At 39.9% G+C, this 12,690-nt stretch overlaps 1 protein-coding gene across 7 annotated transcripts in view; it reads right to left on the reverse strand.

Moving 5' to 3' along the window:
- Window positions 1–12,690, reverse strand: part of nAChRalpha6 (nicotinic Acetylcholine Receptor alpha6) — a 92,934-nt gene that overhangs the window by 78,330 nt on the left and 1,914 nt on the right. For 4 of the 7 annotated variants that reach the window (NM_001201835.3, NM_205952.3, NM_001273373.2 and 1 more), the window contains exon 2: window positions 5,456–6,379. The exons of the other annotated variants lie outside the window; for them this stretch is intronic. The gene's annotated coding sequence lies outside the window, so the exon portion shown is untranslated. The remainder of the gene's footprint in view (window positions 1–5,455; window positions 6,380–12,690) is intronic. 7 annotated transcript variants of the gene reach the window in all.

Here is a 12,690-nt window from a genome sequence, read left to right on the forward strand (position 1 = left end):
TAGAATGTTATTCAAATCATGGAAGTTAGAGTTTACTTAAGATTTGATAGATCCCAAAACTTTTTCTTTCAGGAGTTACATATTGCACCAGAAACACAGTACACCCTTTATATCCTTAACTACAGGGTGTGAATATCGCAGCATGCTTTCAGGCGCCGGCCATCAGTGCCGTAGAAAGCCACAATAATTTACACGTGCTCGATGGCCGCAGAGGGAGATGGAGCGCCATGGGATGGGATGCTTTAGGAACCGCATCATCTGGGATAAACTAAGTCCCGGGGTTTTGGAAGGTTGAAAAGGGCATTAATTATGATGGAAAATTAAAATATTCAACTTATTCGATTCCCCCAGCGGAACTGGAGTCAAGATGGAGCTCGGGCCCCCGAAAGTAGGAGGAAGTGTTCCTGTGTTCCAGGTCACCCCGCACGTTCTATGTCTTTGTCTATGGCCGCGTCAGCTGTTTGTGTAATTAGAGGTTTTATGAGTTATGTTCGTGTGCGTGAGTGGGGCAGCTAGAGAGCAGGGTTGAGTTGAATAAATGCTGGGGCGCAGAGGGTCCCTCGTCCCTGTCGCGGTTAATTAATTTCAAGTTTAGTTTCAGCCCGCTACGCATTGGCCGTTTGTGCGCGGCTTTTGCCACCAAGCTGGCAGGTAAAAAGTTTCAAAGTCAATTTAATGCTTCGCCAATGATGAGAGGCTGCCGTCGTGCACAATGAGCCCTGAAATTGAAGGAGTAAGTCCTGCTCGGTAGACCACCTCCACCCCATTGTTGCAGCCACATAGGCGCGACAGAAATCGAGGTGGAACAGAAAAAAAGAAAAAAAATTGGAATCTGGCTTTGGTTGCGGCTCCCTCGTCGAGCAACAATCGTGTTGGCTGCATTTTTTAGCACACTCCACAAGGCCTCAAATTACCTAGTGGCCCCGATGTGTGCCACAAGTGCCTCACTATATCCGCTTTGAGGTTTCAACTTTTTGCGGTCGTTGGTTCATAATTGAACCCTTTGGTGGCCACACACACTTGTTCGCGTGGCAGGAGATTGCTGCACAAATTTGCTTTAGCCCGCTGCAAATTATGCTCAAGGGAATCCACTTAGCAGCTTAGTTGCCAGGGATTAAAACAATGTAAGCCCTAATACACACGTGAAAAATTTAGCCCATTTCCATTGCATAGTCTTTCTCAAGCAATTCAAAGAAAATACCATCAATAAACCATTAAAAACACATGTTGCTCCACAAAAGTAGAAGAGCTGCAGCTTTAATTTATTATTTTCAATAATATAAATGGGCTTTTTAACATTCAGATTTTTCGCACCATTTTGAAGATGTCGATTTTTAGCAATATCTTTGCCATTTTGCTCGGTGTTGGAACTCAAACTTTGATTGACTGCGTAATGTTCGTTCAGCAGGCTAATCAAGCGACTAAGTGCGATTCAAAAGCCAATCAAAGTAAAACTGCATGGAAAATGAGCTTTCAGCATAGAGTTTGGAGTGTTTTCGATTTTGGAACGCTGACTGACAAGCTGATAGAATGACAGACTGACGCACTCAGACGCCACTGCATGTGTTCTGCGGCCATTCATTCATTCATTCATTCATTCAGTTGCTAACATGGCGATAAGCGTACACATTCAATACGCACGCACACCAACACCCACTGTGAGCACACCACACACACACACACACATATATATACAAGCGCTCACTCGTATGGACGCTGCTGCAAATATTGCCATTGAGCGAGCGTCAAAAGTCATTTCGACAAAATACTGCTGCATACTTTGCTGCGCTGCCTTTCGAGTGAGGTTATTGGCGCCTCTTCTCCCCTTTTGAGAGCGCACATTTCGCTGAAGTGGGCGAGAGGGGTGGGAGTTTAAGGCTTTTGTTAGCACAAAGCCAAAACAACAAGTGCTATATAATTACAGCAACAACCACAACAACATTCACAGTTCAAGCAACAAGGGAAATGCAAAAGTGCATTGAAGAGAAAACTGGCGAACGCAAAGAAGCTTATTTATTGTTTTGGAGCTGCCAAAATGGTCTCGTGAGTGCTCACGAGGCTGAAACTATAATAAGATTTGTTCCACATCCGGATTTATTGGGTTAATTAATGAAAACGGTTGTGACAGAAATGTCAAGCATTTAGTATGCATGGTATTTTAGGCGAATTTCGAGGAGGTACAATTTTGTTATACCACAAAAGATTAATGAATGCTATCTTTGGCAAGCCATGTTCTAACCATGATCTATTCGCGGGTATTAAAAAATCTTCTTTTCTTCAATTAATGTACGGAAATAACAAATTTGAAGTGACATTACAATAGAATTGTTCCAGTTACCATTATGCTCCTACTATTTTGGAATTTTCTCCCTAAAAGTCAATCGAATCAGATTCAAAAACGCTTAAAAGGCGGCCCAAATTGTGACCTTTGCACCCGAAAGTAAAACCACGATCCCATACCCAGTCGCCTGTTGCCGCTCAACTGGGTCAGACATCGCATCGGTAATGAGACTGTCGATGCTGCCGATGGATATGGTGATGTTAATGATGATGATGAGCGGATGAACGGATGAACGGATGAGAATGACACCGACTACGAGGAGCAGCGGAATGGTGATGCCGATGATGGCGACAATGATGAGGATGATATGCAGCTGACATTATAAACAATTTCGCAGCCATTGGCGCAGTTTAATTAAAACGGCGACCAAAAATATTCAACTATAATCTATTGCAGGCAGATAAGGGCGGTTAAACGGAGAACGAGACGGAGAGCCGAGTTAATTTCATGGCGCAAAAAAAAAGGAAATGGCACAGCAAACAATGGCAAAGACAATGGCCACGGCCAGGAAAACCGAACCGAGTCTGCCACGATATGGGATGCGGCCAAGGAGGGCCAAAGGGGCCACTGAGACAGAAATTAAATTGGAAATGTTGTACTTCGTGCAGCAGACAGGCTAAAAGGAAATACACCAAAGGCATCCTGCAAATGCAAAACAAAACAAAACAAAAAAAGAAGTGGGCGGTGGGCCTTCGTACGTGTACGGATGGTCTGTTGGTGTGTCTACCGTATCTGTGACTGTCTCTCTCTCTCTCTCTCTCTGTCTATCTGTGCATCTGTGTGTGTAGTGGCAACAACAAGTGGCCAGGACACGGCACGGCAAGCGGTAGCTGTTGCTGCAGGATGCAGGACCCTGTGCCATTATACAAATGGAGGCGGCCTCTTATAAGTTGGAAATTGTCTCAGATTTAACAGGAAGAAAAACGAGGCAAAAAATAAAGCGAAGAGGATGAGGAAAAAAGCCATACACGAATACGGGTGCATGAATTCTTTCGGAAACGACGGACAAATGCCCTCGAAACGAGTACCCGTTGAGAGAAATTTAATAAACAATAATTCTGCTAGCAAATCCACACTTTACTAACCATAGTAAATAAAACTGCAGCAAAGCCAAAAGTGTAAATATAAATCCGAATCGCATTGCAAAGTCGCATCTGTATCTGGCCAAGTTCTATGCAAACTTGTTCAACTTTAGGTGCATGGCGTACCACTCGTACCATCTTTCAAAGCGACAGACAAGACAATGTGAGATGGGCAATGGAAGTGCAATTGCAGAGCTGGAGATCCTGGCAAGCCAAGGGACACCCAGGCTATCCAGGAAAAAGGAGCCGCAGCAAAGAAAGTCTCCATAGCAGAGGCAACATTATTTAGGTTTAATCAGCAAAGCAGATTTGCATACGACAGTTTGGCTGCAATGAAATAAACCAACTGGAATTCAAAGGAGCCATCCCAGAGATATCCCAGAGCACTGGACTAAAAGCGAAAAATACATCAAACAAATGATGGGGTGGGTAGCAGTAGTAGTAGTATGGAAAACTATTATAAACCCTTGATAACTGGGGAAATGGACTTTTCAGCCAAAATGTCACATGGCCAGCAGGTCCTGTTTAAAATCCACGAATTAACAGCATGATTCAAGTCGTTGGGGTTCCACTCTGAAATGCGTTGGAAAATGTATTTTCACATAGAAAAACAGCACTGCCATTAGAATATAAGGTTAAAACTCATTGAGTTTTTAATTGATGCTGAGCCAGCGAATTACAATTCGTAATTACCCACCAACGCAAATTTGTTTCATCCACTTATTTTTTTTTTTTTTTTTTTCCTGGCGGTGCCAAATTTTCTGTTCCCGTCGTGAATTAAAATCAAATTAAGCAACTTTTGGCACTGCACTACGATAGAAATACAAAAATACAAAATGTGTACTCTTTTAAGGCAACAAAATGCATCGTGTTCCGCATGCTTCGAAAAAAAAGTTGTTGACACGAAAAAGAGAAGTAAGTAAAACACATTTTTTTGGCCAGCAACGTGTGTGGCAGCAATTTAACAAAACGGGTAAAAAGCGCCACTCAAAATGCAGCTGATGGTAAGAAATTCGGCAAAAAAGAAAAAAACGCCAACTCGCCTGTAATTCTACTTTCCGTTGCACGGAAAATTGCTTTCGGTGATTTTTATTGCATTTTCGTGTGTAATATGAAATTCATAACAACCAACTACGAATGGTCAGCATCAGTCCCAAAAGGCACACTAAATTGAAGGAGGACAGACAGTCGACTCCAATTGCATCGGCGACGATTTGCAGTTTTTCATCCTGCTGCCTTGATGCCATTTTAAATTTTCCAGCTAGTTTGCTCTTTTTTACTATTTTTTGTTCCAGCCACAGCAACGCTGAGCTCGACACTATTTGATTGCCGGCTGACCGAGGCGTCACGCTGACAAGTTGCAAGTTTTTGCCATTGCCCTAACTAAACTCGCAATTCGGGGAATATCAGCAGCATAAAGTCATGCGTATACGTAATATTTCGTATCGAATATAAACGTTCTAAAAAACCAACTACAATGTGGTAATTTTTTTTATGGAAGATTTTGATGAAATTATAATCTTTGAATTTTAATTTGCTAAATTTAAAAATAAAATCACTTTGCCATTCCGTTATCCCTGCAATCAGCAAAATATATTCAAATTGAATATAATTGAAAATTTGCGAATAAATATTTTTCCGCTTCCAACTCGTAATCCTTCTGTCCAATTTAGTAACTTCTTTGAGTAAATGAACTTAATTGAATTTACTGGCCATTTACACCGCTCTTTTTACTCTTCTTAAAATCCCACACTAGCACTTTTTCTTCGGCTCTGCCATCTCCTCGTATCCTAGCAATTATCTTTTATCCACACTTTTTCCTTGCAAGCGAATGTTTTTTAAGCAAGAGCATTTCCTATCTGAATCAATTCTAAACGTATCAAGTTTTCCCCTTTTTTTTTGATACGAACATCGATGAGTATTTGCAAGTTAGCTCAACTAGTGGAAATTAAATTTCTGCATTTACTAATTCGTCGAATTTATTGTTCCGTTTCGATTCACACAAAAATTGTATCTTCCACATTCCACTTACCCAGCAATTTTGTCGAAATGAAGCTTGTAGTTGCTGCTGCGTTGCTGATGCTGCTGCCGATTTTGCTGCTGCGGATGTTGTTGGTCTTCTAATGGATTTTGTTGCTGCTGCTGATGCTGGAGTTGTTGCGGATTTTTGCAGTTGTCGTTGTTGCTGCAGCTGCAAAGTATCGGCGACCTTTTGGCTTTTACAATGGAACAAACACAACAAAATTGTTGATGAATGTTCCATAATTAATATGAAAATTGTATTGAATTCGTTCTCTTTTCGTTCGCCTTCGAGTGGTGTTTTGGTTATTTTCTTTCTTTTTTTTTTTAGGCTTATTGTTTCGAGTTATTTAAGTTAGTTTGCTTTAGTTGGATGCATTTAGTTAGTGGCATTTAAGTTGGGACAGTTGTTGCAGTGCTGGTTGCATTTGTTATTGTTGATGAGTTGATGGCAATTGCGAGATTGATGATGGAATTGCTTGATTGCTTGCTGGCCAGACTGATTGAAGTATTGATTCTGGGCTTTTGGATTGGAATTTAGCTGGCATGTTTGCTGCTGCATCGTCTCATTCGCTTAGCAGATGCAACGATACTGATTCGGATACAGATACAGGTGCGGATGCGAATGCGTATGCGGATACGGGTGCGGATGCAGAAACATGGATGCGAGAGTAGAGATTCAGATGAGTTTGGTTTCGATTTAGCATTATGCGTTAATTTAAGCCACTGCTTTTTTATTTTAATTTTCTGTTTTTAATAGTTATGAACACATTGTTGTTGTTGTTGTTATTTGTTTTGGCTTTTCCTCGTGCTTTTTAATTTGCATTCATTTATTTTTGTTTAACATTTTCTGAGTGTTTTTTTGTTTAATATTTGCATATTGCCTTTATGTGGTGAGTTATAATGAAAAAAACTTTTATTTAAATTGGATTTTTATCTGTATGGCAGGCCAAAAAGAGATAGAAAAGAGAAAAAGAAAGAGAGAGAGAGAGAGATCGAAAGAGAGTGATGTGAATATTTAAGTACGTAAATGTTTATTGATATTAACTATGAGGTTCATATGGTATTATCGTTTAATTTGCTACAAGTCAATCAATCTGCCGCTTTTCCGCTTTGCCGTCTAAATTGTGAATGCCCACTATTTTGATTGATTTCCTCCCAAATTCCCAAGCATAAAAGACAACTTAATCAGAATACGCAATGTAATCAGCTTAATAAGGTCTTGCCTATCCATTTCGAATACAATTGTATCTGTTCATGGCCTGTTGCACGACTCTCTGAAATTTGGCTCTAAATACACAGTATTAAACATTGTTGCCTTTTTCCAAGTCGCTCCAGACCGTCACAATCCATTAAAATTAAATTCAATACCAAGTGACCCCGGTCACGCCGCCCAGAACAATCATGGCGCGGCACTTTCTGATATGACCCACCATTGCGATTCATACGACATCATCCCATTCCATTGCAAACGCCCATCACGTGCCACAATTTACGGTCAAAGTTTCGAGGGTCGCAACACTCGCAAAACTGTTGCGACTGCCAACTAAACATTAGTTTAATGTGAGTATCCTCCTGGCAATCCCTCCAGCTCCGCAGGACCTCCTTAGTAGCATCGCAGGACCTCTTATATACCCCTTCGATAACTATAAGTACTGCTGTTTGGATGGCCGAGCGCACAAAGTGTGACAAAAGTCACTTAAAGCCGCCGCAGCAGCCATTTCGAATATCCGTTATGAGAACACAGGGCAAACTAAAAAAAAAAAATATAATAAAGGAGGAAAAAAATGAAAAGAAAGCAACTAAAATAAAGGGAAATGGAGATGGGAAAACTCGGTAAGGAATATAGATCCAATGTACAGAAGAGTTCCAACTGAAGCTACTCGAATGTGGAGAGTCCCTCGAGTGATTTCCTAGGCAAAAGTTTGTTTTCTTTTTTTTACTTTTTCCATAAATCAAACAGTTATCGATGGCCAGGAAATTAGATTACTTAAGATTCCAAAAAAAAAACATGTCTCACCAGAGTCGGGAATTTTTAAAGGTTTGAAATCAATCCAGTTTAGTTTAAAGTTCAAGGCAGTTTTATTTTAATACATTACCAAAAATATTAAAATGAAAGCTATAAAAACCAAAATATCCTCTGTCCTATTGAATATTTCCTAATTCTCCTAACTTTCGAAAAAATCGACCCCTAATCCCTTTTAACCGCTTTCACTTTCTCCACTTCTCGGCTTGCCTCATAAAATACACCTTAGAGCTCCGAATCCTTCTCGCCGAGTTCCATCAACTTAATCTACCCAAATAATACCCTGGGGACGGGGGCCTGGTATAAATGATAAAAAGAGTTGAGCCACTGACCAAGAGACACCGAAAAAAAAGGCAACAACGACAGCCGAAAAAAGATTCCCAGTCACTCAGCTAGTTGAGCCTTTGTTGTTGGTTGTCCTGTCGATGTTGTTGTTGTTGTTGTTGGTGTTGCTGCTTTTTGCCTGTTGTTGGTAGACAACGTTGTTATTTATGACAATTTCATTGTCTTGTCCACTTGCTGCCCTTTTTATTTCCGTCTTTGCCTTTTGCTTATTTACTACCACCCATACCAATGCACAGTCAAACAGCCGTGCACACCAATACACAGGAAGCACACACAGACGCGGGGAGTGGGTGAGCGGGAGTTAGAGAGAGCGAGCTGGCTTTTGTGTAGCATACTTTTGTGCGCGCGGCGTTATCAAACGTTTTCCGCGCTGTTACTCTAGGAATCGGTGTATTTTTCTTCCTTTTTTTTTTTGGTGTGCTAGGACATCTTTTTAAACAGCTCTATCCGTGTGTCCTGTCTGGTGTGGGTGAGTGTGAGTGTGTGCGGCTGTTATCAGTGGCACAGGACTCAGGACTCTGGACTCATCGGTCCATTGATGGAACATTTGAGTGAGTTTTCACCAAAACTCATTTTGAGCAAAAGAGAGAAATAGGGACTCGACCAACTCAACTTCTGTTTACACTTGGAAGAGCACGGCAAACGGAGTCCTGCCAATTGTTGCAAGCCCTTTGTTGTTGTCTTGCGGGTGAAAGCTTGCTGAAAACCCCAGCATACACACGCACACCAATATTTATGTATAACCAATTCGTTTTGCTTCCATTTTATTTCATTTTTTTTTTTTTTGGCAGTATTTGTTCAAAAATTTATGAAGCTTCTGCTCGGGCAAAAGTGGGTTAGGAATTTATTTAATTAACCCCAAGTTCCTGCCAAGGAAAAGCGCCAGCAAAAGGCAGCTTTCCCCCTTTTTTCTCCGCATGACAGCAAAATTGTCCTTTAAGTGTTTTATGAGTGCGGCATGATTTCAAATGATTTCTATTTCTGTGTGGTGTCTCTGCTCGTTTTTTCTTCATTTTTTTTTTTTTTTTGTTACGTGCTCCAATTCCCACGCACACATACACACAAGTAGGGAGAAAAAAAATATGGACATGTTTAAATTGTTATTTCATTTGAAAAGGCCGCTGATTGAAATAAAAAAACGGCAGTGAAATCTGTTGATTTAGCTAGCAGAATAAAACGCATGATACACTCACTGCTTTTGGATTCGTTGATGTTTTCAGGTTGTGGTAAAATGTGATCGAAAGGATGATTATTTTTCACTGTGTACATAGTCATACATACGCAAACGTAACAATGGCTGGCAAAAAAAAATAGATGGAAAAGGGGAAAGGCAGGATAAGTAAACTTGCAACTTGTTTCCGCTTTCACCACACACACACAAACACACACACATATTGTTTGTTGCTGTTGTTGTTTTTGCCGACTGCCTGCTGATTAGAAATGCTTTTGATGTACGTATGATGAAAATCTGCGGCTTTTCCACTGCGGCAAGTGCAGCAACCTGATTCAGACGTAATGAGCAATTAAAAAACTTTTCCCCTTTGTTTGCCAATTGAAACTTGGACAACGGGTGAAATTTCCGAGATCTAAAGTTAGGAATAAAATAATTGCTTTTAAGTTAAGTTAAATTTTTGACATATTCAAACAACACGTGTGTCGATAAAACTTTCGAGCGAAGTTCTTAACTGTTTAAAGTTAAGTATTATTATCTTACTGACAATTTTATTTTTATATGAAAAGTTCTATTGTATAAAACTAAAGCTTAAGTATGGTGCAGCTTTTAAAATTTTAAAGATATATAATTGCTTTTATGACTTCTGTAAAATATAGGTATATATTCTTTAAGCTAGCCATCATTTACCCTGCACAATACATATCTAAAAATTTAATTTGTCTGTCGCTTTATTTTACGATTTGAAGTTATTAAAAGTTTATTATGTTAGCTTTTTTGGAATTAATTCCGTATGCTTTATTAACTTTTCTTACACTCACGTCAGAGAAGTTTAACTACAATACAACTGCAAGCTCAATGAAATTTAATAAGTAACTTGATACTTTTCAGCAGCTGCATTCGTAAAAATGTAATTACCCGGCCGAAAGTTGTTCATATTGTTGTGCAGCATTTTCGGGGGTCAACTAACAATTTAAAGCTTACACCTGTAGGTATTTTTCCTGGCCATCGTAAACTATTTGCTGACCCCCAAAGCAATTCCGCCTCTTGCTAATTACTTAAGTCTCATATTTCAGGCGAATAAAAGAGGAAACAAAAAGTGCGTACTATATGCATAATAACTTTTCCTTTAAGGATAAGTTTACGGCAGCAAGGATACCTCGCACTGTGCATCGTGATGAGGTTTATACTTTGTGCATTCCCTTGGGGCTTCGTGTAGTGTTTTTCTTCTTTCTTTTTTTTTTTGTGCAATTTCTGTAAGTCCTCTTGCGTGGCCTTCACCCCCAACTGTCTGTCTATCCGTAAGCCTACCCCACTTTTCCGGAAACCCTGCCCCGGCCCCACATTGCATGTGTTAAACCAAAAAGTTGTAAATCTTCCAACTTACGTTTAGTGCAACAAAGTCGCGCTTTCGTATGATGAACATAAAAGAGTGAGCAACGCAAAAAGAATATATATATATGTATATAAACTTTACTCACACATGCACAAGGGCCGGAGAAATGGGAGTGAGCGGGGCGGCGGAGAAAGTGGAGAAAGTGAGAGATGGCGAGAGGCTGGGATTGAGATGGGTAGCGGTTAAGTTAGTGCTGAGGAAAAGCGCCGAGCTCGACAGAATTCCATGCTGGCGACGAAGATGTTGTTAAAATAAAATAGAAACGAAGGCAAACGCAGGACGAGCAATAAAAAGTGCGTAAGGAGAAAAATAGAAAATGACGGAGAGCAGAGAAGGATGTGCGGGAGGAGAAGGCAGAAGGCATAAGGCAGAGTGGAGAGAGAGGGAAGGGCAAAGGACAGGAGGCAGGAGCAACAACGATGACGATGTCGAAATTAATACGAAGGAATCACATTAAAACTTCCACAAGGATCCAGAAACAAGGAGCAAGGACTCAGGACTCCTTCAAGCTCTCGTCAGACGAAGCTTTCGGTTGGGTTAAAGACGAAACATATTGTGCGTAGACGCCAGCAAAAAGGACGAACAGGACGACGACTCACCAATACACACGAACACCACCACCAACACAGACAACATGTTTGGTTTTAAGTGTTTCGGTGCAGGTTGATGACGGGGGTTGGATTCGGGATTTTGGGATTCTCGCAGACAGATAGACACGCACCCACACACATACGCACACGCACACACAAACCAGTGTTGTACACACGCAAAGTGGAGCAATTCCGACAACTCCATTTGCATCGGTATGTGTGCCAGTGGGTATGTATTTGTTTCCCATTTATTCTGTGTCGGTGTGTCCTCACCGTTTAGAATAAAGGTACTTCCACGCACACAAACGCACAGCGCATTTTTTTTTTCATTTTGGCTCTTTATTATGTCTGCTCAGCTTCTAAATCGAACAGGACAAAAAAGGTGGGAAATGTGGCAGAAGCCAACTCAAAAAGGACAAAGATATCCGGAGCAGAACGTCTTGAAATCATCATAAAAAATCCTGAGGCAGGTCAAACTTGGAACGGATTTCATGACGAGATAGTCAGATGATTTTAAGAACTTTCCACCCTTAACAGATAAATAAAAAGGATACCTCTACGGTATTAATAACATATTAATCACAATTAATCAATTTAAAAACGAAATTAAAATTTAAATTGATTGGGTAATAAAACAATAAACAATAAAACAAGTTAAGATTCATGGACTTTTAAAGTTGTACTTTCTTACAAAAAAAATCGATAAGAAAATATCCAAGTTTATTATTCAAAACCATCAAAATTTAATATTCAAGACCTTGGGGTGAAAACGTCGATCGAAAATAATACTTTGGTTTGCTGAAAGTTTTAGCATTTGAATGAATTAGTTTGTTTGGGTAAAAAATTTTGCCTGCAGCTGGGCATGGTTCACATTTGATTTGATTTTATCACAATAGCATACAGGTAAAAAAATAAAACTAAAAAAAACAATTCAATTGTCAAGTGCTTTTCAATCTATTTCAAAACCAGCTGTAGTGATTCAAATTTTGCATAAAAAAATGATTTAGACCGAAGTATACAAAATGATTAAAATATTTTTCATACTTCATTTGCAATCTATAAACTGCAATTTTTGACCTACATATATATCTCAATCAAAGGGTATATTAAGCCGCACGCAAATCATAAATTGGATTTATATTTCACTACATGAGAGACAAAGGCGATTACGTTAATATGCCATGGGCGTCTAATAAATAAGGTAATAAATTTGATTCGTTAACTGACTTACGTTAATTGAGTTATTAGCTCATCACTTGGGCGAATAAACATTGACTGCTTGTACACAAATCAAACAGCAACAAAACTAGGCTATTTCGAAATAATAAATAACACTCATATCTCGAAACGGAAAAAATACATTTTAAAGAAAATTTTTAAATCCTATTTTATAAATATGAAATCAAAGGCGCTTGTAAAACTTTCTTGTGCTTCTGTTTAAAGGACCTCTAAGGAACTTAAAGCAGTAAACTCCAAGGGGGGTGCGCCATTTCTCGCTTCAGGCGCCATTCGAGATGCCTCATTCGTTTCATGTTTCCGAGTGCCACCATCCCAATCCCATGTGGCACCACGCGCTCCCCCCGCTTCCCGCGGCCCAGCAAACCAACTATCGATGGGCTGCGGCCCAATTTTTAAACTACATGCCCTAAAATGTGAACTAGGCGTAGTCAAGCAAAATGATTGATGAAAAATCTGCGTGTGTACACAACTTGCCACTCAA

Source organism: Drosophila melanogaster, chromosome 2L (assembly GCF_000001215.4).
Source record: "Drosophila melanogaster chromosome 2L".
NCBI lineage: Eukaryota > Metazoa > Arthropoda > Insecta > Diptera > Drosophilidae > Drosophila > Drosophila melanogaster.